The 22,039-nt window shown below is 39.0% G+C and overlaps 1 long non-coding RNA gene across 1 annotated transcript in view; it reads left to right on the forward strand.

Annotated features, from left to right (window-relative positions):
- The window catches only part of LOC132378094 (uncharacterized), a 209,536-nt gene extending 204,053 nt beyond the window's left edge, over window positions 1–5,483 (forward strand). The window contains exon 6 of the long non-coding RNA XR_009506881.1: window positions 5,139–5,483. This is a non-coding gene — a long non-coding RNA (uncharacterized LOC132378094). The remainder of the gene's footprint in view (window positions 1–5,138) is intronic.
- The last annotated feature ends 16,556 nt before the right edge of the window (window positions 5,484–22,039 follow it).

Below are 22,039 nucleotides of genomic sequence, written 5' to 3' on the forward strand. Positions count from 1 at the left end.
ATTATAAATATGTATACAATTATCCTTCGGTTCAAAAGCATTAACCTACCCTGTAATTAAACATTCTTATTGGGACGATATGGAAAGAGGTTCTCTTTGAAAAGTCTTGTATATGTTTTGCCAGAAGCCATCGACAACGAAAGAGCCCCGGGAGAAGTTGAGAGGCGCTGGAAGCCGTGTTAAAGCGCGTGAAGGGAGCATTTTACTGCAGAATGTCGAGGGTTTTTCTCTCTCTAATCCTGTTTCTGTATTCCCAGCGGGGGTTGGAGATTGATTCTGCACAGTAACGCAGTTTGGAAAAACTCTGCGTTACATATCAACTATCGACATCAGTCAAATTCTCGAAGCTTCCAGTAAAGAAAAAAAATACTGGTCCATGCAGTAACGTTGTGAGCTCTTCCCGATCCCAACGAAAATTTGGAAAGAGTGTGAATATTCTTTCTGCTGCTTCAGAATTAGTTACAGTGTTTATCGTGATAATTAATTTAACATACTATAATTTTTCAGTTCAAGTAAATTATAAGTCACGGTTTTTGATAATCATTTTGCGGTATAAGTATTACTAAAGTGAAAGAGCAGTACTTTGATATGTATCCATCTAGGCCAATGAAGTTGGGATCCTTCACTACAGCTGCCGTTTAGAACAACAAATGATCTAACAAATATTTCTGGATCATTTCTAACCACGGGCATTGGCTCTATATTTCTTACTGAAGTGATGACATACTTGATTTCACTATTACTGATGAAATTGAATCTCGATATTTTAACTGGAACGGGTGGGACCTTATGAAGCTTAGAAAATACTTACCATTTTTAGAGGGTGATAATAATGATCTATTTGGAAAGTTGCGAGACACTTTAAAACCTGTTGATAGCCAGAGGAAGAAGGACAAATAATATTTTCCTTTAATATGTCTCTTGTGCTTAATATTTGAATTGTTATTTTTCAAAGGAATCCGGATTCTAACAAGAAGGGAATAGGAAAAGTTTTGCAGCCACTTGAGAACTGGGAGGAGTTTAGTAACAGGTACACGTACACACACACACACACACACACACACACACAACACACACAACACACACACACACACACACACACACACACACACACACACACACACACACACACACACACACACACACACACACACACACACACAATTGTCCCTTTTTAAATGCCCTGTTAAACAGAGACCCGGGTTTCTGCATGGCACCAAAGGAATTTGAGAATTGCACAGCATGTGTGATGCATAAGGGATTATTCATGTGGTGATGGTTGCAATTGGCCTCTCATGTACATAAGAAAGAAGTGTACTGAATGTGGCCTTAACGTTCCCGCGTTCATTTAAAAGGAGCAGTTCCGTGGCTCTAACAATTATGGGATAAATTATACATTGCGAAAGGTGTTTCCTCTGATATCGATGTGAAATTATACCAGTTTCTCAGTTAAGTAGATGTTGCCGGGTTATCCTCAATTTCCAACATAAAATTGTTAGCTAATTTCAGTAATACAAATCATGAATTAACAAAATGACACTGTTATTACTCTACATTTTCAAGGATGAATTGTAGAATTCTATATTTAAAGAGTCATATAAAATTCACTACGGAGTAGAGTTTATATCCATTGAATTTGCCGAATGGAAAATCGCCTCCATTATGAATATTTCCATTGCAATTTATGTTCCATCGTTTCCGGGCGAACTTGTTTAATGTTAAATCAAACGACGCGCTAGTGCGAGGAGAATTTGTATTTTCGCATGCGTTGCCCTATACAGGCAGATCACTACAGCATGCGAAGCTAAAACTCTGTTGTCAACAGTGTCAAGCGCGTCTTTGCCGGACGGGGTCAGACAGCTTTGGTCAAATTAATTATTGATAAAATCTATAGACGCAGTTCTGGACAGACTATTCCGAAGAAGGCTTAACGTCCCACTGATTTTCTCCGCCCCTATCCAAATGATCTTAAATAGGCTTTCGTGAGTGAAAGTATAGCCAGCACTGTAAACTCCGTGAATGATTGTTATTTAAAAGTAAAATACAAGATTATTGATAAATCATTATGATAATCCTGCGTTAATGATTGGCCTTGTATTCTATATTTCTCAGAATTTTGACACGTATATTATAATAAAAAAGGTGTTTTATGGAACAACTCCACTAAACAAATATGTTAGGATAAAAAGCTAGGGTAATTGTTGGATAAGATTACCTGACAATAATATACATTGAATGAGAATAGATAAGCTAACGGAACATGAACTAATAATTACAATGCTGTATTAAATCAGCTAGGAGGTCTCAAACGAGACCTTTGTGTTCTGGTCCACTGAGGGTTTCCAGCTGACAGCTTTTTGACAGAAAATAGCTTAAAACCTGCCTAGTGCCTCGGAGGGACAGGCAATACCTCTTTAAGTGGATGTGTGATGGGATTCTCATTTAAATCCACTACATAGGGACAATTTAAATGCCGCCGTTATACTAAATAGGTTTAACTTTCAATAACTCACCAGCACTTGGATGGAGCCGAAAAGTAATAATAAATAAACTCAAATCAGAATGTGGAGATTTGCTGTTTGTGTAGGGGACTGAAACTGACAGGAGGTGCAACTTACAACACGTCAACAGGAAAACTTGCAGCAGAACCCCAAGGGGCTGATTATGGCGCAACAGGTGCCACCTTTCCAGTCCGATTGCTGTTTCCATTTGAAAAACTGAACGAGTTCTCATTTCTGTCAGTCGTCAGCAGAATCGGACGCTAAAAATACAGTGTTCCATTCAAAAGAAAATCTTATCACAATTTTGTCACTTCTTCAACTGGTTATAGTATTCACTTTATATCCAGTCATATTCTGTACATGCTTCCGAAGATATAATTACTATAATCTAACTAAAGAAACGGGGGGGGGGGGGATCTTTAAATGTATCATAGTTTTTATTTTTTTTTCTTATGCGGCTCCCAAATTTACGTTTTGTGTTGGATTATTTGGCTAATTGAAACTTTAATTGCTCGATTAAAGCTATCTCGTTGTATATCTTGGTTGGTTAACTTTTATCTTTTTATTTAACACCGCAGCGAGCGAAATAAGGGAAACATGGCGCGGATCAACTTCAATCACCGCTCCCATTTTTTTTGTGTCAGATTTTGAGGCCTGGCAATTAAATGAAATGCATAAACTAGCACTGAGTATATGTCATTAGCAATGCTTCACCAATCAACCGCAGTAGGGATTGAGTAGAATCAGGGGTGACATTTCCTGTATTGTCGATATATATCGCGTTCTATGAGAGATACAGAGTTATCTTCAATTTGATTCACAGCAAATCGTCTTTAAAGAAAAACCAGAAGCTGGGCAGAGTTCGACTCGATATACCAATTTAAGCGTTCAGGTTTAGGATTTTTTAAACTCGTGGATAAATATTTGCATTTTCACTATGGTGTATTTTGCTGGTCTTTTTTATTCCCTTCAAAAACAATGAGAAAGAATGGATGACCGCTTCAGGAGCCTGAGTAAAGTCGGCGCTGGCAACGGGGGCAGGTTCATATACTGACGTCATCGCCCTTTGCGAGTTGGCTCCCAGTTTCCCACGGTTCAAAATTTGGAATTTATTCCCCAACAAATCCCCCCACTCCCAACTCCGCCCCACCTTCCCTCGATACCAATTTAAGCAAGTTTGTTTCAGCGATATCTCATGGCATTTTTATATATTGTCCTGGCGGGTGTTCGCATTGAGGGGCAAATTTTGTGTTCTTGATGGATGTAAAAAATTTATTTTCATCGTTCTCTTTAATAGAATCCTTTAAAACAACATGTCAGGTTCTCTGTGTTTATGGAATTCGCACATTTCTTATTTCGAAAAAAAAAGAACAATGTGACTGGAGTCTTTTCATTTGGGTTCTGAGCTGATGTGAGTTGTAGATCACCAGCCTCCCTGTACCCCAACCAACAAACTGAGAAAGGTACGTTTTGGATGGACTGAACTCTCCGAATCTACCCTGTGGAGTTTCGTTGAATTTCATGCCAGCTATTCGATATTAACCCTCTCCATGCCACAGTTCATTGTCTTTGCACTTTACACCTGGCTATAATAAACCGACTAAAAGCAAAATAGCAACATATTTTACATTAATCGTGACACAATTAGATCTCAGTTTACTACTATTTTAGATTAATCGACGACTCCTCTTGTAATCTGGAACAAGTCGTACTCCTCACTTTGTAATTCATGTTTCACTGATACCGCCGACCTGGTTTCCATAAACCAGTACAAGATAAACCGCAGGTGAAAGTAACAAAGCAAGCATAGATTTTAGCTGTGACGGCCTCTATGTCTTGTAGTCCTAATCTTACTGCAACCAAATAACTATGTAACATTTTGTCAATTATTTGCTAAAGGTTGCAAAATTCCCTGAAATGATTAATGCAATATTTAGATTGTACCTTTCGTGATTTATATTTATATCTGTTATGGAACTTACGTACACATTGGAAGTGGCGCCATAAGGTAACTATAGTTCATGAAGTGGGGACAATTGGATTCTTGTAGATCTCGCTCATTTGCTCCAATCAGTGGTTTTAGTTGATGGTAAGACTGAATAGTCTACTCGAGGGACTTTTTAAGAAGAAGGAGTCTGATCTACATTACTCTTAACGCCCCTTTCTTGAAAATGAATCATCCGTCATTTCGGGCAGTTAACGCAAAGCGTGGTTTAGATTGGGAGGACGTATTTCCGAGGTGTAATTTCTACTTCCGCATTTAAAATTCCATGAGGGCCCTGTTGAACCCAAGGGGCGAACAAAGTTTTCGCCTCTTGGACGTTCACATGCAAATCTCTGGTTTCTGACTTCAGTTTCACATTAGAAAGCCACTAACAAAGCAACTCGAACCTATATAGCCGGTCGTTCTATTTTATTTTAAATGATGGAAGAAATTCAGTGGGCAAGAAAAGCACCTCTTATTCAACACGGAACAAATGGGTGAAAGGTCTCCAAAAAGAATAGCCAGTCAGCTTCTTAAAGATTGGGGTATAATTCTGTGACATTTGTGTTAAAACCGAGGTGTAACGAACTGTTAAATGTCTGTTTAACGTTTTGTGGAATGTTATTTCTTAAGATTTCTTTTTCAAATTACAGAACTTGGAAATAGCTGGCAGATAGAGGGAAAGTAATTAAGGTATTAAAACAAGCAGTGCATTCCTCCAGAGGACCTTATCAACCAGGAACAGGCTCTGCATCCCTCAATATGCTAATGTAGGAAGAATGACGTCACAGCTGCAAGTTTGTCTGCACCATTCTGGAAACAAACGTGAAGTTCCGTAAATGAAATGATATTTCCCACTCTCTCCATAATCATCAGAGTATGATATGTTGTGTTTTAAAACGCCAGCCTACTTTTATGTCATATTTTGCCGTAATTTGCTAGAATGAAATGTAACGGTTTGGGTGACGCCTATAATTTATAATGCTTTGAAAGCAGAAGTGGAATACAGAAATAAAATAAATAAACGTTATTAAGAAGAGTATTAGTATACATAAAGCTTATTGTAAAATATGAAATAATGGAACAGAAGGTAAATCATAACTCGGCATTTTGAGTGTCTGAGTTTATCAGATGAAGAATGGGTTACAGTAGTAACACACATACTTTCTATCCGAGAATGCCGATAATTTGATTAATACGGTCATTTACATTCCGGAGGATGGGAGTCCGGCTAAAATAAACTGCCATAATAGATTATTGCATTCTCCAAGTATTAAAGCCAAACGCATTATCAGTGCGGTTTTTCATGAAGACAGTGTCATCAATCCGCCTGATGGGCCATTGTCAGTTATGTTACATTGAGTTTAATTCTGGTGTTGATAGTATGCCTAACTTGTTGTGAATTACCAAACTCAATTAAAGTTCGTTTGTTTATTTAAAAGAAACGGACAGCCGTGATGAAAACAGAGGTCTGAACATTTGTTTTCTTTTAATTGGCAGTATAGTGGATTCGAGCTACACAGAAATATTTCATAATAATTTATGACATACTATTCAACTAACATTGGCATTAGTCCTTTTACTTAATTTTGCGTGTCCTCTTTGGCCGGTCAAGTTCAGTTAAAGATATATGTATACAGGATTTGTGTTTTGCAGCAAGGGGCTCAATAATCTGCCGATGCTCGCCAAGGACCATAAGCATAGAATTTGCACAAAAACATCACGAAGTCAACCTTCACTAAGTCATTGACCAGTATTTTGATCAGCGCTGAATGAATGAATGAATAATTTCAAATCTTAGTACAATGAATTGAATAAAACACACACACACACACACACACACACACACACACACACACACACACACACACACACACACACACACACACACACACACACACACACACACACACACATATATGTACACTTCACTTAAGTACTGGAGGTGAATGTCTTCTTGCTTGATGATTGTTACCAGTGTGATGATAGTCATCCCATTCAGAGTCAAAGACGGGATCTTGCGAAATAAAAGTTTTCGGCTACACTTTTATTTACTGTGAGAAACAAGTAAATTCAAATTAAGTATAATAAAGTTTCCTATTCTTACCCTGTCTAAGAACATTTTAACTCAGATCTTCGTTGAATCTTCTCTGAGTGGCGTTGATTAAATGAACGACTGTGTACAATCTGTGTAAAGGGCTTAATTCCAACGCACATTATGCAGCCGAGAAGAGGTCGGTTTACTTTAGGCGCCATTATTCAACGGATTATGTATGCATATGGTATCAAATACAATATGTGACAATGATGTGCAAACTGCTGATTCTGAGCTATTCTCAGTCTAATACAGTTTCCCACTTTGCACCCAAAAGTGCTACTTGATCGCTTTGTGTTTCATCTCTAAACACACCGGGGATTAATCCCCGGTATTAATACTTCTATTTTCCGTCCTAAGGGCCCCTGAAAGGATTTTAAAGTTTGCTTGGTAAACCTATTGCCTTTCAAGGCTGATTTAAATTTGTAAATCTTTATGGATGGTCTGTCACACTTCAGTTTAAATCAATAAATATTCTATGCAACCCGATTAAATTAAGTGCAATAATTGTACGAAGTGAAAAGATGAACCATATAAATCTGTAAAACCCGTATGTATTTCAACACATATATCTAACTTGATTTTCTGTAAATTGTTATATAACAGATGCAAATGGCAATAAATGTGAATCATATCATTATTTTCTTAGAGCATATTTTGCCTCAGTTTAGATGTCTACTAAAGGAGATGAGTGGCAGACTGATAGAATCCTGTCCTTTTATCTACACGTGTTCAAACTTTGTCCTACACCTTAAAAGTTTGAGAAGTTTATATTTGTTCGTTAAAATTTGTTCGTTTTGAGCCCGCTAAAAGAAAGAGTCACGCACAATTGAAATATTTTTTTGTGGTCAATAGCCGGAAAAGTTCACTATTTGTTTAAGTGCATTTTAAAACGCCCAGTCGTTCTATTACTATAATGTCACACCTCGCTGCGAGAAAATAATAAAAATGCAGATTTCCATAAATACATTAATCTCTGTCGTTATGGTCGAAATAAGAGTTTAAACGTGTTTGGTTAAGATGTGTGTCCTTTCTATTTCCTGTATGCATTGGTGTCTATTGGTCGAGTCGACAAAGAGAAACCAATAATGCTCAATCATAACAGTAATATCACGATCTCGTACTTTAAAGGCTAGCATATTGTTTGATTACTAATTCGAGTTAATGCGATCTTTATGGAAACATAAGAGCGGATAATTGCCTCTTTTTCTGAGCAACAATATAAATCACAATCGCTTTATTATTTAATAACGTCAAACGCTTCGTTGGATTGGCTCCGACAGGGAAGACCTTTTTTCTGCGCAGTGTTGTCGGGAAATACAATGCAGATCTAATTGTGGAGATTTTTTAAGTTGGCTCCTGTAAATGAACAACAGAGATATGGAAGTTCCAACAGATGTCTGCAGTTCTGCTCTGACACACACAGCCACACACAGACTCTGCCGACCTATAGAAGAATTTTTGCACCGGATGCCTAGCAACAGTCTAAATCTTTCTCAGACAAATGCACTCGTTTCCCCGGTTGCTAGAGAGCACTTCAAACTGCAGAAAAGGTTATATTGTGTTAACCAGGGCAGTGCGTTTTGCAATTCTTATTGTGCGGTTCTGTACACATTGAGTCACGTAGTCTGAAAGGTGAAAAAAATACGGAAAGTCAGCGTTGTGAATTTCACTGCGTGTAAGCTGAAATGGCAAAGCTTGCTTAAAATAAAAACGACCGAGTAAGACTCGCAATAAAGTATTTCATGTCATTCTGTTTAATGTACCATCTTACCATTCAACTTCTGTCAAATTTTGTTTGACCAAAACCAGGTCAAAGCACTATGTCACAGAACCAAGCAAGGTAACTCAAATGTTTCATCAGACAAGTATATTTTAAGACCTGTTGATCCAGAAAGCACATTTTCACTGCTCAATGCACCTGTTACCAGCTATTTGACTTTTGTTGGATCTTGTACTAGAACACTAACAGCAGAAGCTCACAGTACCGTTTATTGGAACAGAAAGCACACATGAGCATACGGTCTTCCCAATCCTGCTGAGCATTTTGACGATTGGATTGATACAGCATAATAAATCTAGTGATTAGAATCAAGACAATACCGGCACTGGTCACACGGCTTCTCTAGAGATGCGTCAGTACAATCATTTGTTTACATTTTAAATGGTACCATAATTGCCAGTCCAAACTACAACCTTATATATTCGCGAGGGAGCTGGGGTTGGAGAGGTGGAGGTATTTAGCAGAGCGTTACAGCTTCATGTTTTACATCTCCGTAAGTGGTTTCTGCATGGTCCCATTCTCAGCCAGCCAGTACATGGCGCCCAAATACGTCACATCGAGCTACAGCACAATGGATTTTAAACTTGTTTTGAAGCGACTCATCTTAATGTCAGAAGGAAAGTGGCGGAAGCAACGTTTCTCTGAAAGCATCAGCTGTTGATTAAGGCTTTCAAATGCTAGTTGCGGTTATACTCAAGGAGGCGGGAAATAGAATAGGTTGGGACTAGTCGGTACAGGTAGCCCCTCAACTCTGGGAGCCAGGACAATGACCTAACTGATCAGTTGTTCCGAGGGTCCCGCCACGCCTGCGCCAGCAACCACAACCATATCAGAGTGGCCGATGCTGTGGGGAGCATTCGCCAAGTCAAAAACTTGCTTCCTCAGTAAAAAAAAGTAATAAGGATGCAGCTTCTAGCACGTCACTGTATCGCTGCCTTTTCAAATCCTTTTGTACTTGGTTTGCCACATGCATAGAACAATGCGGGCTTTTGAAACCAGTGCTCCGCTCAGCAGGGTTGCGGAGATGTGTAGAACACACCAACCCTACAGTACTCCGATATCAAAAAAATAACAGGTTACCAGGGCACAAGGATCTGGATATTGAAGACGTACAGAATAACCACCAGAAAGTTCATTCACTTTCTTTTTTACTGGTATTGCAATCTCTGCTACTGCCTGACGTCTGAAGCTCGAAAAAAAAAATCATGATAGGACACAGGGTTTCAACGAATAAAGCAAGCATTTGTTATGGAAGGAATGGGATATGCATCACGTTTAATCGATCTCTGTTATAGGTTATGCGAGCTGTCCAACAAGGCCGAAAACAGATCTTTGTAAATACAGTGACATACAGTGAAATGGGATATGGGTAAAACGTGACAGAAGGGGGTTACTCCTCTTGCCCGCCACTCCCTGCTTATGCACATTTCTGCAATCCGTGTTAGTATGCAAGGGCTGTTGACACCCTGTTAAGTAGATTATTTGAATTGCACTAAAATAAATTTAGATTCTGACTTTTGACTGAAGAATAACAAAGGTACTTCATAGAAACAGCTGGACATTTCCCATCCAACCACCGCACGCTTCGTGCCAATCCAGAAACTCATCCGGACAGATTGAAGTTATTTTGAAAATAACAGTTCTAATAAAGCCGACTTCAGAGAACAAAATGTTCGAATTGGCTTTGATTTTGCCGATTTTCTTTTAAAAGTGAAAATAAAGTATTTTTTAAAATTATCAAGGCACACCTAAAGCGCAGAGTAAATTCTAATCCTAACTATTAAGCCTTTCATGAGTAGTCAGTTCTTGAAATGCAATAATTGAAAATGCATCTGCATTTAATTGCATGTATCATAAACACAAATGCATCACCCTCTCTGCGTGTCCATAATGTTGAGGCTGGTGGTTAGATTTTCCCGCTGCAACCAGCCAATGCAGTCAACGTCATAGATTCATAACATAATTCCCGCACAGAATGAGGTCATTCGGGCCATCTTGCTCGGTGAAAGAGATATCGAATTAGATCTCCCACCACCACAACCGCCCCCCCCACCCCCGCTCTCTTTCTTCGTGCACTTGTGTTATGGTTCCTTTTCAGCCATACTTCCAATAACGCTTTGAAAGTTGCTGCTGAATCAGCGACAACACCTTTCAGGCGGGCATCGAGCTCAGTCAATGGCGTTGAATGTTTCAGGGCGTTGACATTTACAATTCTAGATGCACTGAAAAAAAGCTTGGAAGTAAACTTAATCGCGTCAAACATTTTGCTTTGCATTTCGAGGTGCTTTCTCGACATGAAGCGTCCCATTATCATTTCTACTTCAATACGAATACCGAACGATGGGAAGCGAATCCTGGAACTTCTGGGTGGTTCCTGTAAAGACTATCGCAGTGGGCAAGGTACTCCAAGTTAATGGAGTGCTAGAATGGTGACTACTAAGTGATTATTGATAGGTCAGTTTCAGTATCCTGGCGACTGGCAAATAAATGATTTGGAACTTGTCCAGTGATATTTTGGACCTTCTCTGCCTTCGAAGTTTCAATCGCAAGTGTGCTAATCAGCGGCCATCTGGACTTGGCAGCTTTTAGAAACTCCAACTGGCATCTGTAACAGTAATCTGAACGCTACTGTGCAGTGGACTGTTCTTCGGGCACCTGCAGTAGATGTGTGGTGCTGGCATGCACCCTGCGATACAGTAGTTTGTTTTCAGTTACACTTCTTCCTCTCGTCCTTCTCCCTTTCAGTCTCTGGACAACCTTGGCACTTTTCTATGACAGAGCATGTGAATTACCAGCGTGTTTAGATTTTTTAAAACAGCAAACCAATAATCAACCCTAATATCTCCTATGTATCTGACGACATTGACTAATGGTTTTTAACTAAGAGGATACGATAAAAATTGAAATATTCAATACTTAACTAAACTCTGAAATCGTTGAAATCACACATGTGTGAAGAGACAATAATTAATATTTCGGGTATTGACCTTCTTTCTCCACCGGAGGTCTTCAATCATACTTTCAGAGTTTCAACTTCAGAAGTTTTGTACTTTGACTTTATTTACATTAGTAGATCTGAGATGAAAAAAGAGAATTTCCTCTGCCTCCGAATGCCCAGAGATGGCGTGGTGCTCTGACTTTTATATATATATATATACGCACACACACAGACACAGAAGAGCATACACGCACCTAATCAATGCACATTTATAGGAAAGGTGCTATGCGAAAATCATATCGAAAAAATCTGGGATAGCAGAGAGCAAAAACATTAGCAACGCCTTTTAAATCTGTATGTGTGTTGGGGTCGGGAGAAGGAACAATTTCAGCGCATGGCGTTCACCACGTTGTTCCTCATCCTGGAGTGACGCGGATTTCATTCAAATAAACATTATCTCTTCCCCCCCCCCCCGGTTATAGCATATATTATAGAGTGGGGGCGGGGCAGGATGGGTGGGAGTGGTTCAGGCTGCCCGTTTAGCTTAAAATGTCGTTCTGAGACCTACGTTTTATTATAATGCCTCATGAATAGTATGAATAAGTAATGAGTATCTGGCGCCTCAGATATTTCCCATTTTGTTCCCAAGCATCAAGCTTCTGCGCGGGAAATCAGATTTCCGGCGCGATGGCAGGAAAACTCACATTGACTCTACACAGTTCTTCCATTGTTGGCTTCCACATTTATTATATGGTTCTAAAACGTATAACACATGGCAGTTTAAAACAAAAAAAAAACATCATTGGTTCATTTTGAATTCTTTATATGGTTTAACCACATTCACACAAACACACACCTATGTCATACACACCAACTATTTGCAGGCTTAAGCTAAAATTTGAGTGTGGTGTTAGAGTTCGATTCCAGCCCATACGAATTGAGGGCTGCAATGTCCTGTGCAAACTGGTTGAGACTTTACTAATTATAATCGTTTGAGATATTTCGTTTGATTGGATCAGATTAAACAAAACGGTTGATGAATCTTTAGATTGGATTAGCAAACGGACAATCTGGCGGTTCTAACGTTCACACAGAGAGACGTTGAAGCCAATTACAGTAAAATGCAGGTAGCTCAAGGCTGCCTTTATTACCTGTTAAAAAGCAAGTGCGACTTTGTTGTACCGGAACTCTTCTTGACAAATATGTTTTTTTTGTTTAAACTCTGAAGAAAAGTGCTCTTGTTTAAATTCAGAACAAATTTTGCAGTCTACGAGGAGTGCCTTTATAATACCCAGAAAAGGGTTTTTTTTAAACATGCGCATTACTCTTAATCAAATAATAAAGAATGGTGCGCTAACAGACACAAAAGAAACGTGTCTGTGATAGTGGGTCCCAGTGCAAGATGGAAATTCCCAGGCGCAAATAATGTGGTTCTTAAATATGCTGCTAAGTGATCATTGTTTAGTTCGGAATTATATATCTTAAGACCATTCACCACTGAACGGGACAGATAGAGGATACCCCGCAGGTGCACGGTCTTACTTTGCCATCCGGACATTAATGTAGATCTTTCTCAGTCCGTTTGATCCGGCTTTTAAAATCCTATAAAACTGTCTGTGACGAAATGCCAGACCAGTATTTTCTTGAAGACTGCCTCGAGGGTACGTCCTTTGCAGCTTTAAAGATCTGTTGGAGGTATGACAAGCCTTTGCTGCGAGTGCCTGAGCATGTCAGCTTTCACTAACGATCAGATTGCGCCGAGTTTACCATTTAGTAAACATGAGACCAATAGCTGTAGCTTTTGTTTCGTGTGCGATTTAATCTATTTGTGCAACCAACCTTGCAATTTCTAAAACCCTACGCCGACAATAAAATATTGAAAGATTTGTTATGTCAAATATAAAACATATAATTTTTGTGCTGTACAATATGCACGGTTATGACGTTGATCCATGTGTTTACTTCTTCGCCAAGAGCTTTGCCAGTTTCAAATTCATCACCAACTTCGTGATCGACTAACTTAAAATTAATTAAAATAACAATTCAGGACAAACACGACCCAAAGAAACGCAACCTTCACTCAAACTAATTGTTTCGCACTTCGAAGCTTATAAAAATGTGGCGTCACCCTTAACCCTTTGCAAGCCTGTCAATATCATGTAGATATACCTGCTGCTATTCAATGTTAAAAAAGAACCCGCATTTTTGCTAGTGAATCATTGAACACTATTAAATAATCGGATCTGTACATTTTAATCAGGATAAATACTGTATTTAACATCAATCGTGACCTTAAGATGGGTCAGCAGAATTGGAAAAAAAAGCCAGCAGTGTCCTTTCTTGTTGACCTACGGACTTTAGTTTCAGACTGTCATTAATCATATGCTTAAACTGCACAATATACAATTAGTTGTGTTTAGCATAACTTAAAATGCTGAACTGTATTTTTGAATAGTTGCCAAGAAAGTTGGCTTTTACACGATAACATAACGGTTTTGGTATCTTATGTAACAGTGTTGTTTAACCTGGATTAGAATGGAAACTTTTTGGAAATTTGAATTAGGATGCTTTAAATTCCCACTCATGCAATGCGAATTCATTTGCCTTCTGAGAAACAGAGACACAACTGGATGTGAGTAGATCATATTTACATGCCCACAGCAATTTAGGAACAGATATCCATTGTAGCAATACTGCACATCCGAATCAAGGAGTTGTACTCGTCATATATATTCAGCTACAGTTAAAACATGCGCCTGGAAACTTTACTGTTCCACAAACTGTCCTAACTAGCACTGGCAACCAGTCACAACCAGGATCAGAAAACAATCAAGATACTGGGAGCAAGCAGCCATACGGAATTCTATATTAGCTCCGATGAATTGAAAGAGGGGATTTTACAACACCAGCCCGCATTGTTCCCCAGATCCCTCCCAATTTCAGGCTTGACTTGCACATCCAAAGTTTGTTTGTTAATGATGCCGTTACCATCTGCCTCGCTCTACTTTCCAAAAGAAGTAAATCTCTCTTTCATTTGTCGAGAGTTGCGTTTTTCCAAGTTATCTTCTAAACATTTCAAAATAAAAAAAAAGAACATTTGAACGTTTTGCTGATACTTGTGTGTGCGCTCATCGTGTGCATTCTACAACCCGAAATGGCTTGGAAAGTTAAGGAGTTGATGCTTCTTATTTCCAAATCATTGTTTTATTTTTTTCGAAACGTAACGGGTCATAAATTAAGCCACTCCGACTTCTCCTGAAGCGGGAAGGTTAGCGAGCTGGCCATAAATTAGAAAGGCAGTGCGGCAGACTGGGTGATCATTCAAGAGACAAAATGAATACACCCAAAGGAAAGGGTTGTCACTATTTGCCCTTCATCTTTTTAGAAAAAAAGACCGAAATCTGTTCTCTTACTTGCTGAAGCTAAACGTCGTAGGAGATTCGCATTTTGGGTCTGTTTCCGAGTAATGTCATCTCAACAATTTGGTGTCTTTTGCATTGAAAAGCGATTGGGGTTTTGTGTGCTTTTCGAATGAAAGCTTGACAAAAGTTGAGAAGGTTTATGTATGCGCCCCACAATGGCTCTATTTATCCGCCGCGTACAGCCTGAACCCTCAGTGAATTGGAAAACTGAGTCAAACTCAACCCTGATCGCGTGGTCTTGTTTACAACCCCAGTAGCCAAGAAAGAAAAAACCATAAAAGAAATTAAAACGATGTACATAGAGAAATGCATAGTTCTTCTCTTTGTGCTAAAAGGAGAGAGAGAAAAAAAATCCCTGGCAACTTATTAGGAGGAAGCTAGTCGCACCCTATATTCATCAGCTTGGAAACAGATGGCATTTCATGTTGCTTTTTCAGTCCCGGCTTGTTGATTTGCTACAATTATAAAGACAAGATCGATCTCTGCAGATTTTGAGTCAAATCTGCAAATGCCACAACGATTAAAAGTTTTATTTGAATAAATGAAGATTTACATTCTCTTTGGATCAGTCAATGAAAGGTATGAATTTCGAATGACAAACTACGATTTCCCTCAAAAATTCAACAGTTGGTTATTTAAAAAGCATACAACAGTTGCTAAGACTGAGGAGAATCCGACTTTTTTCTGTAATGAGTTGGCAATTTCATTTGAGGTGGCCAACCAGTGGGGAACAATACATAGGTAAAACAAAAGTTTCCACATTCATACATATGCATGTTAATAATATTATGTAGAAGCTGAATAATTATTAAGGTCCCGTCTTCTTAGAAATGCCAACTTAACTTTATAATTTATACTAACTAGGAAAACATTAACACTTCATGAAACATTGCTTCACTTATAGGTGCCAGGCATTTAAGGGTAAGGTATTCAAACAGTGACATTATCTCTCGTGGTTTGTGTAGTCAGATATAAGAATAAATCATCAAGCCCGCCATGCAGGGAGTACTTGTCATTTTGTCAAAGTAGTTCATTAACTATGAATTACTCTCTAATTGTATTACAGCATAGTTAAGAGATGTCGCAGTTATTGCCTTTGCTGCAAATTTCACCGTCAATTTCAAAATAACATTTTAATTACATAAAAATTAAAAACGCCTAAATATCTGCATTTGAGTCACATTTTCATCGCGATATCAAATGCTGTACAATCCATGCGTAAATTTATATAAGGTAAATCTACTTTATAATCATGATTGCCTGAATCTTAATGTTAACTTTACTCAATTATTCGCATGACTTCACTTAAACAGTAATTTCGGTTATCCCGTTGACTACCTATTCTTTAAATGCTGCGCGAAGTTGAAACTCGATTATGGCGAATCGAGAGCTCCCTTTAGTTTTTCACGATCTGATTAAAGCTTCGGTGTCGTCCGTATACAGATGACAAACGGTACTCTTACCTTCTCTATCATGGACTACTCTGGAATTTACAGGAGCATTTTAATTTATCCCATAGCCTGTCTCTGAATTTTTCAAAGTACTCTATGTACACTTTCATCGCATCAAAAAAAATCCATTGTAATATTTTGGGAAAAGTTAGGAATATTCCAACATATTATGTAGAAAAAATGTATTTTGAATATGAGAATTATGACAAAGAAAGTGCTTAGCCCTCTTCTTGCTGGGCTTAGTTCTTACAGGACTAGCCGTCCAATTTATTGATAAGATCTCCGAAGATTGATAATGTTTAAGTATTAAAATGGTACATATATTACTTAATATTAAAGAACAAATTGATAACTTTCCTGTGTTCCGGACAAATCCGATACCTGAGGTTTAATGTATGTCCTATAAATCTGTCTTGGGCATTTTTTTTCTAGATAACAAATAAAAAGTAATAAAATATAAGATTATGGGACATTGATATGATTGTCTAAGTAAAATCTGCACAACTTTTGAAGATTTTGTCAATGAACATAATATACAGATGGATGTCGGCTCAATGAACTGCATAATACTTAGTAAAATAAAAAAAAGTACAAGTTAAACTTCCTTTTGCTGGTATGTATTTTTAATTAATCCAGTTATTATTCCAGTTCATACACACAAAAAAAACAGGGAGACTCAAACTGATGTTTGTGTTAAGGGACAATAACGGATTGTGCCGAATGTTTGAATGTTCTGAATGATAGTTTGCCAGTGTTCACTGAACTTTTCGTCCCTACCTGTACACTGGCAGAGTGGATTGGCTAATACCGCTGACGTGGAGCAAAGCCGTTAATCTGGGGAACATCATCAAATTCCTCATTACCTTTTACAGGCATTTGCTGCAGCACCACGTAAAGCTTGTGTTGCTCTCTATTAGGAGCAGCCAGTTGATGGCTGAAATCTGCTGCAAGAAGCGTGTGCAATCGCTGAGTCTCAGGCACTGCACGTTATTATAAATAACGCGGGTTCACACGCTTATCAAGTAACGGCAGAACAACCAAGCCATTTTAATCAAGTGGTTATCTTAACCATCATTAGAGATCAGAGCGCTATCACTATGGGTCTCGTCATTGGGCTTCGCTGGAAATGACAGCTCTCTGACTAATGGGGACCAGTCAGTGGATGAGATTTCTGTATCCTGCACTAAAATTTACGCATTACCATTTCATTAAAATACACAGAAAGGAAGCATGCTTTTTAAGCAGCTATTAAGACTGATGCTTAATTGTTCAGTCGAGATCCAGAACTGAATTGCAAAGAATTCCCCAAAGTCAGGAGTCTTTTTCTGAACCTCCCTCAGAAGTGGAAACCATTAGAATGAAGTCTACTCACATTTTCTGGAAAAGTTATTTGTATAAACATTGTATTACTTAACATTCAGCAAACGTTAACTGTTCTCGGCATACTATTATGGGTTCTAGTTAGGTCCGTCTGTTTTAAAATTTGGCCTTTATTTCGATATGGATTTATTCAAAGTTAAAGAACCTTACCGCTTACAGTTAGTTTTCATTAGTGAAGCGGAAGTCTTGGAGCTCTGAGACGTAATCAGTTTTTTTTCCCCCTATTTATCTTTGGCCAACAGTAAAGGAATAAAGATGAGTAATTTAGGGTTGATTCTTAAATGTTGTTACTTTCAGTTTACTTATGAAACAACAAACACAGGTTGTATGATTGTTATCTGTGCAACCCACTTGGGAGTATGAACTTCATTCTGCAAAGACAGAAACCAAGTTTTTAAAGTATCTCATTCTCAAGGTTTTAATGAAAAATTCCATTACTACCTTTGAGGACGAAACATTAAATTTAAAAAAAAATCGAGATTTAAAACTGAGATGTCTTTTAAACAGAAGGAATTGGACTATATGTAGGAACTGTTATTCATAATAAAGAGATACAAACGCACCTTTAAAAATGTAACCGCTTTGTGCAAAATTAAACTAACATTTCAGTATTCTTTTCTTAGTAAGTAGGAATTTCTCCCTATGGATGTGGATTTTTAAATATATTCAAAATGAAACTGACAAAAAACATTACTTCTCAGGGCTATACGTTTTTCGGAAAAATACAATCTGTTTTACACGCACCAATTTATTCCAAATGGCGAAACCCAAAACTTTCTCAAATGACAAGTCACGTTATCATTTTAGGGAAAGGCGGGCTGAAGATCTGTGACAGCTGAGACTCCCGCATCGATTATATGACATTATGGGTCACTTACGCTGCTGTACGCGAAGAATTATAATTCGCGTACAGCAGCGTAAACGACAAGACATCTCCTTTCAGACATAATTTGAGATTAGGAGCGAGTAAATTTGTCGAATGACCGTGTATCAGATTTGTTTAACAGGTACATTGGTTGGTTGCTTCTCAGGTCCTCGATTCACGCCCAAGTAACCTTGCTGGTACAAGGCAGCTGAACTTTGAAATATTCCTGTAAGAACATGATTCGGTTGAAAATTTCTGTGATTATTCTTTTAGATCCTTTAAAGGTCGTTCCATCATTTCCAGGAACAAAGGGGATTCTGAAATGTTTTTATATTGATTATTTGTCACCGTGCATTTGTCACTTCCAATAACTTTTCCTGAAGTTTTACTTACGGGCACTTGAGCTTTTAGATCAGCTCAGCTCTTTGTATTTCTGAGTAGTTTTGTGCCAAAGGCTTAATTATCCAGTGTCCTACTTCCGACTGGCCAAATCCTGAAACAAACTATTGTGGTAGGCATCACAAGGCGAAAAGCATTACTATACAGTATCGCCCCATTAATCTGTTCTCAGTTCAAGAAATACCACCCTACAGCACTCTCCATCCAGATCGATAAAACGTCTTTGCATGTTGCTGTATTTGCGAGACGTTTACCTGTAAACCTCCGTCTTCTCATTTGCCCCGCTTTCTCTTCCCACCATTTCCAGCCCAGAACTTTATGCCTTCTTTTTACTGAAGGCGAATATTCCGCTTGACTTCACCATACTCCGACTTTTTTCTACATGTTTCAGTGATGAGCTACTTGCGCGATCGTGATTAAATGCTCCACGAATGGAAACGATATTTGGCTTTGAAAGGTGAGCCGCAAACAAAACCCGTGTGTTTATCTGAACCGTCCAACCAACAACAACGTGGAAAGTTCACGATATAGCTTGGCGTATTGGAAATATAATTAGACTTATAGTCTGAAGTGTGTCCTGTTAAATCACCAGGACACGAATGATGGTGTCTCAAGTAATCGAAATATGCCAATATGTGTATATATATTAAGAAGCTGACGGTCAATGGATAATGCAATGGAGAAAAGGAGTCTAACAAGAACTGGACAAGAATAGCTCGCTGCCAGTAAAAGTAGTGTACGGGATCATATCCACCGTTGAGTGCATTGTCTACTAAAGAGACAGATACCCACCAGGTGCCTGCAGTCATGGCTTAACTGCCCGATCCATCATCATTCAGTGCAAAGCTTGCGGAGGCAGCAGGCAAAATTCATCAGTCTCAGTTCTCGGTCACTGGGGGATGTGGCGGAGCACCAAGTTGGCCCCAAACCACCTTTGAACTTGAATTAAAAAAGTTCGCAACACTCAATGCAATAACTGACGCGAAGTCCTTCGATATTTAATTCGAAGGTGTCGATGGGCTCAGCTCTTTTTGAATAAAATTAATGTGTTTGGAAAGTCTGCTTGACAGCGTGAGATTGCTTTGGACACCGCATGCACACGCTTTCTTTTTGCCCGTGTCGGGTCTCATCTCCCCCTGATGTGGAAACAGGTGTTCGTGATGTGTCAGGTAGTGCAGTTCCCTCGCTGCACGCCGGCAGCTTTAAATGAAGATGCCGCCACTGCGACACAAGGACGTGCATTAAGCGGTAGTGAAAATAAAAGACGGACACTAGTGTTATTTGGGGAGCAGTTGGGATGGGGTAGCGGGGGGAGGGGACGGCTGTTGCTCGGAATCATTAGTACACGGTAGGCTGAAAAAACAGAAATCTTCCTTTCTACTTTTTTTTGTGTGGTAACTAGGATAAGCTTGGTGTGCCCAGTCGCCACGGTAACTGCCAGAAAAATTGTGCTGAAGTTTGAAGAGGTCAGGCAACAAGGTCAACTACTCTGGCTGCTCCGTGCGATGTATCTGCCGCCGAGTATCCATCGGACAGCAGCAGTGGTGGGGTGGGAGCAGACCACGGTCCCGGCCCCCGCCCGCGCCTCCCCAACCCCCCGCCCCGGCCTCCGCCACCACCCCTGCCTCCAGCCCTCCCCCCAACCCCCGTCTCAGCCCCAGCCCTGGGAGGGAGGCTGCCAGAGCTCTGACAGAAATTGCCTCAGTCAGTTCACGGCCTGGGCTCCCCAGGTGGCCTGTGAAATCGATTTTGACCCTGGCGACCCTGTCTAGCAGAGGCATGGCTGCCAACATAGCCGAGGATTTAGCTGGGAAAGGCAGATTTTCATTTAAGTGTTTTGGGCAGCCTCAAAGGTTTTTTTTATTGTCTGAGCCAAGTGAGAAATGTGGTGGACCAAAGTAATCTTGGAGAAAAGGTGCCTTTTTTTCTCTTGTAGAATCCCGGTTATTACAAGTGACACTTCGATTTCCGGAGGGAGGAGATATAAATGTTCTCTGTGTTAAGCTTCAAGCCAAAGGCAAACCATTTTGGTGAGATCCCAACCAGCTTTCTTCCCATCCACTGCTAACCCCTTCAAAACAAACTCTGCCGCTGATATGATGGTCAGTTTTGCTCTGAAACAGCTGCAGAATGGCGCAGGGAAAAGACCGCCAAGCATAAGCAGCTAATCCACTTTTTGTTTAAATCACATTCCATTTTGTGATGTAACTAACTATGGTGGTAATATTTATCACTTAGCTTACATGCTTATGAAGAAGGATTCTACATTGCCAAGGCATTGTATACCTTCAAAAAGGAAATAATAGTTATCTGTAAAATAGCTTGGGCTGAGAATAGCTGCATTCAAAGTTTTGTGCATTCCGATTGAATTTACTTGCGTGATAACAATTTTGTTACTTTACAGATGCAAGTAGAATAACAACTCACAGATACACATGTTGCCTGATGATTACATTAATAGAAACAATATTTGTTCTTTAAGTACTTAACACCACTGCTTCAGGTTTCCCTTGATATCATACATTATTCTGACCTGAAAGATTAGTGCCCTTGCATAAAATTCAACCATTCTCTATCTAATAGCATTGAGGAAAATTCTTCACTAAATCATTACCTACAGTAAGTGAAGTTGGCTCTTTTTCACAAGGAACTTGATGGACCACCTACACTGCAGTTTCTAAATTGATTAAGTCCAATTTGACATCACAAAGATGCATAACTAATACAGTCCCTATATGAAATCAATAGCTTTATTGTGAGCCAACTTCCAATAAACAGGGCGGCAGATAAACCTTGACCTTCCCACTCATGACTACATTCTGCAAACAAATAAACAATGGACCATTAACGTTAAGTACTAAGACCTATTGATAATTATGTAGGAAATGAATTATGCAAAATCTAATGCAAGTTGCATCAGATAAAGTTAGGTATACTTTGAATGGATTTTGACCAATAAATCTTAATTCTTTAGGATCACAATTTTAAGTTCAGTTGCAATTGTGGTTATGTAAGAATAGCATTTTAAAAAATTCTTCATGGTTTAATGACTGACCCTGGTATTGAGTCTGCACAGATCAGTGAATTCAGTAAGTTTCAATCGTACGGCTGTAATGAGTTCTTAGCTGGGTGTTGGGTCCAGTGCTCTTGGATGTGATGAACAGAATTGGCCAAACTTCACTCTATCTATAGCTGTATGGTGATTTCTACTGCAATGTATA

The sequence above is a fragment of the Hypanus sabinus genome, chromosome 2 (genome assembly GCF_030144855.1).
Source record: "Hypanus sabinus isolate sHypSab1 chromosome 2, sHypSab1.hap1, whole genome shotgun sequence".
Taxonomy (NCBI): domain Eukaryota; kingdom Metazoa; phylum Chordata; class Chondrichthyes; order Myliobatiformes; family Dasyatidae; genus Hypanus; species Hypanus sabinus.